This window comes from Oreochromis aureus, linkage group 3 (assembly GCF_013358895.1).
Source record: "Oreochromis aureus strain Israel breed Guangdong linkage group 3, ZZ_aureus, whole genome shotgun sequence".
Lineage (NCBI taxonomy): Eukaryota > Metazoa > Chordata > Actinopteri > Cichliformes > Cichlidae > Oreochromis > Oreochromis aureus.
Window position 1 is genome coordinate 54,248,114 of NC_052944.1, and position 4,669 is coordinate 54,252,782.

The 4,669-nt window shown below is 40.8% G+C and overlaps 1 long non-coding RNA gene across 1 annotated transcript; it reads left to right on the forward strand.

Annotated features, from left to right (window-relative positions):
• Positions 1-1,547: 1,547 nt before the first annotated feature.
• On the forward strand, positions 1,548-2,656 carry LOC120434867. Its single transcript, XR_005609404.1, has 3 exons — positions 1,548-1,779; positions 1,873-1,936; positions 2,201-2,656. It is a non-coding gene; the product is annotated as an uncharacterized LOC120434867 (long non-coding RNA).
• The last annotated feature ends 2,013 nt before the right edge of the window (positions 2,657-4,669 follow it).

Genomic DNA, 4,669 nt, shown 5'->3' on the forward strand with positions numbered 1-4,669 from the left:
AGTAGCTGGATCCTCGTCCAGCATCCTCAGCTGTTCCCTCAGACCATGGAGAAGGAGAGGGAGAAGAGCAGGTATCCAAGTGAAGCTTAGGCTTTACTGGCATCGGGGTCTGGCTGAAAAACGACATCGAGCGTGTTTTGTTACCTGTGCTCAGGAAAACTCCATTGAGGGGAATGTGTTTTCTACGTCCCTGCTTGGATACGCAGGGTCCAGCCCTCCGAGTCCGTGCTGCCTCAGGAGGGTTTATCCAGATGCTCCTGCTGACTGGCTTTTCATCCCCTTAGTGAGTGGAATCTACGAGCGTGAAGGCTCAAATCCCGAGTATTAACTTGAGCCTCTGCTAAAAATGACACTTCTACCCTGCTGAGCATGGTGCTTTTTAATGCTCGATCTATGATTAATAAAATTTATTTCTTATTTCTGACTGAGCCTGACAGCGGGTCTTGGACTATTCGTCCCTTATTGAACTGTGCCCGGTTGGCTATTCCTTCATCAGCCTGCCTTGGGGATCTGGCCGTGGAGGAGGTCTCGCTGTGGCATTTCAGGACCGGTTCTCCTGCTGCTCAGTGAAAGTTGGACATTTTCTTTTGTTTGAACTACAGCTGATTAAAGTTGGACATAAGGATCCGTTTTATTGTGGTGTGGAGTATTGTACATCTGGTCCAAATAGCTTGTTTTTATCAGAGTTCAGAGGACAGTCTTATTTCTGATCATCACTGTATTCTTTTTAACTTGTCTTTTCACCAGCCCCTGTCTCCTGTTCACCAGACTGTAACCCACATAAAATGAGGGTACCACTTTAAGGAGTGATAGATATGAGGAGAGATGGACAGCCTGCTCAACCAATCAGAATGCACAGGCCCCAGTATGCTTTGACCAATGGGAGAGCAGCCTGCCGCTGTATGTTCCACCCACCTGCTCTGTGTTCGCTGCTATGTGTGGAGGTAGTCGCGTGCAGTGTTGCCAACTTAGCGACTTTGTCGCTATATTTAGCGAATTTTCAGACCCCCTAGCGACTTTTTTTCTATAAAAAGTCGCTAAAAAAAGACGTGAAAGCGCGTATCGCTTTTACTCTCAACAAGCAGCGGGTGCTGTAACGCAGTCAGTTCTTCTTTTAATCTTTTACTCTTATGCTGTTTTATGGATCACAAGGTTTAAAACTACTTATAAACACACACAAACACAAAGTAACTCCACCAGAGTGCCTATTTCGGGTCACTTTTGCCGGTCCAAGCCCGGGTAAAGGAGCGGGGTTGGAATTGTGACATTAAAAAAACAATAATTGCTAAAAGAAATTTAATTTGTAGTTCTAAATAAACTCTAAATGCATTTAGGACGTTTTTTACTCACTTTATGTCTCTTCCACGATGTTATTTCTCTCTCCAACAACATAGGTTACAATTATATTAGCGTGACCAATTATGCAAATTAGGTGATGACGTCATTTAGCGACTTCTAGCGACTTTTAGGACAGCCAATAGCGATTTTCCTTACTGAGGAGTTGGCAACACTGGTCGCGTGCTGGCAGGAGAAAAGAGACTGAAGCTTTTGAGCTGGAAAAAGTATTAGATATAAGTTGCAACCAACTGTGCTGCACATAACTTCGCTGATTATCAGCTACCTTCCATGTTAAGAGTAGCCACAGTGAGTAAACAGGCGAATGCTGCAGTTTTCTGGCGACTTTAGAAAGTACCGCGTGGAGCTAAACTGTTAGCCTTCATTAGCTCTAGTTGTTATCAACTGCCTTAAAGTTCATCTCAGTCTGCTTCCAGAAGTAAGGTAACACTTGAAGCGCAACTTATGTTTATTTTCCCTCACGTCGTATTACTGTTATGAAAGAGAAAAAACGATATGTCCTGTTACATTATTTAGAGCCCCGCATTTTCCGACCGAGAGACACCATACCATTGTCTTCGACCGTGATGCACTGAGATCGGTGAGCACATGTTGTATGTCTCAGTTAGTTCACGTCTGTTTCACATTTTATCGTTGCGAAACTGAATTTATCTGAATTGTTTGATTAATAGTTGTCACATATGCACTGACTTTACTTGGTGTAATGCATAGTTTGTGTAAGAGAGATGTTTTATTTTTGCAAATTGATGTCGAACATGATGTCAACAAAATTCTAAGTTGTGAATTATAGCTAGAACAGCATAATTAATATTTGAATTGCTCTTCTGACCCTGTCCGTTGACAGGTCAGGTTTTTTTTTGTATGCTGAATTGTTCCTGAGGTGGATTCCTCCAGTGAAATAGATGGCGAGCCTTCCCACCTGGACTTCGAGAGACTGAGATTTGCTTCTTTTCCACTCGATGATCTGCTGCACCTTGCGGTGTGGTAGGACTGTATCACTCACACTTTCACACACAGCTGGTTATACATAAGACCACTGACTGACATTCTCTCACCCCTATTTTCTTTCACACCCTGGGAGTTTTTTGGACTTTACCCCTTGGACATTTTTTATTTGGGACTTTGAATAATGAGCTGTTGTGTAGAACATTCTCCACATGTGAAAAGAGTGTGAGATCTTCACTTGAATGTACATTAGATTTGTGTAATCTGTTTCTATAAGCGTTAAGGAGTCAGATTACTAGGGTGCACCCGAGCATTGAAACCCGAGCATTGAAACCCGAACATTGAAACCCGAACATTGGAAAAAAAAAGTAACACTTGGCCAAGTCATTGTTTTAGTAGTTTACGTGTTTTACTTTTCTTTCATTTTTTGTAAGTTTCCTTTCTACCATTGTAAAGTGTCTTTAACCTGTGCCTGTCAACCTTATGGTTTATTTCACTAAAGTTGGCTGGTTCTTTTGAGTTACATTCTTGTCTCTGTGTCTCATTTAAACACACCCCTGTGCTCCTATAGTCGAACCTATTGGCCCATTGATATATTCTTTTCAACAATTCCCCTTACTGTGTTACAAGACGGTTAGTTCTTGCATCTTAAATTCCTCCACAGCAGAGAATTTCCAGATGCTTTTAATTTAAATCTATCCCCTCAAAACGATGTTGATTTTTTAACAGATCTATTTACTAATCATTGTCTTTCAATTTTGGATGAAATCTGTCTGGCTAAAATGAAACTAGCTTTTCTTTCCAAGTCCTCACCTTGGCTAAATGGCAGTATTCACTGCTTAAAATGGGATTGTTGTAAAGCTGAGCGCTTGTGGAGGAAAACTCATCTTCATCTCCTTAACATAAAGGATCTTTTAGCTTCTTTTAACAATGCAATTAGAGATGTGAGGGCTCTGTTTTTCTTATCTGGTTGCAAAGAGCAGAGGTAATCCTAAGGTGTTATTTGACACCATTACTGATATTATTACTCCTGCTCCACCTGCTGCCCCTATTTCTTCAAATGAAGACTGTGAAAAATTTCTTCCAAATAAAAATTAGTAATGTAAGAAAAAAGAAATCCCCATCAGCATCTCCATGGTCAGTTCCTACTCCTGCTCGGCCTGTTATTTTAGATAGTTTTTTTTTTTTTTACCCATTTCACTACTTGAGCTGGTAAAATTAGTTAATTCAATGAAAGCATCCTCCTGTTCACTTGACATTTTACCTGCATCATTACTCAAAAATGTCTTCAAGTCTATTGGTCCCTGTGTGCGCGCTATAATCCACACTTCACTGGTGTTTGGTAAAGTTGCTGTTTATTTTAAAAATGCTGCCATACACCCCCTTTTAAAAAAACATGTTAGACACTTCTCTTACTAGCAGTTACAGGCCAATTCCAAAACTACCATTAATTGCCAAGATTTTTTAAAGGTTGTGGCTAAGCAGCTTACAACAGTTTTGGACAAACACAATATCGTTGACAAATTTCCCACTGGCTTTTGTAGAGCTCATTCTACTGAAACAGCCCTTCTTAGTGTCTCCAGTGACATTTTGATGCAAAACGATGCAGGAAAATGCTCTGTTCTGCTGATGTTGGACATCATGTCACCGTTGACCACACCGTTGACACACATTCTGCTTGAAAGGCTCAAATATTGGGTCGGGGTATTTGGATCTGCCTTAGAGTGGTTCTCCTCATATCTGTATGGACAATACTTTTCTGTGGCAGTTTCTAATTACAGGTCACCTTCCACTTCCCTCACCCATGGTGTGCCACAAGGTTCTGTATTGAGGTCTTTATTGTTTTTAATATATCTACCTCTCCAGCATATTTTGAGCCCCTTTGAGGGTATTTGGTACCACTGCTAACCCGACGATATCCAGTTATATATTTCTTTTAAACCCCAAGATGTTTCTAAGCTGCAGATTCTGAATGAGTGCTTATAATCCATTCAAGGTTGGATGGCTGAAAATTCCTCCAACTTAATAAAGAAGAAAACTAAGTCCTCTTATGTGCTCCTGACAGGCATGTACCTAAGATAATGAATGGTCTTGGTCCCCTTTCAACATTTGTGAAATCGTCTATCAGGAACCTAGGGTTAATTTTTGACACGGCTCTCACTTTGGGTGTTCATGTCAAATCTCTGGTTCGGTCGTGCTTTTATCAATTAAGAAACATTTCTAAATTAAGCCCTGTTGTGTCACGCACTGAAATGGAGATTGTTATACATGCATTCATTTCATCATGATTGGACTATTGTAACTCACTGTTTACATGTCTAAGCAAAAACTCCCTGGAGCGTTTGCAGATTGTTTAAAACACAGCAGC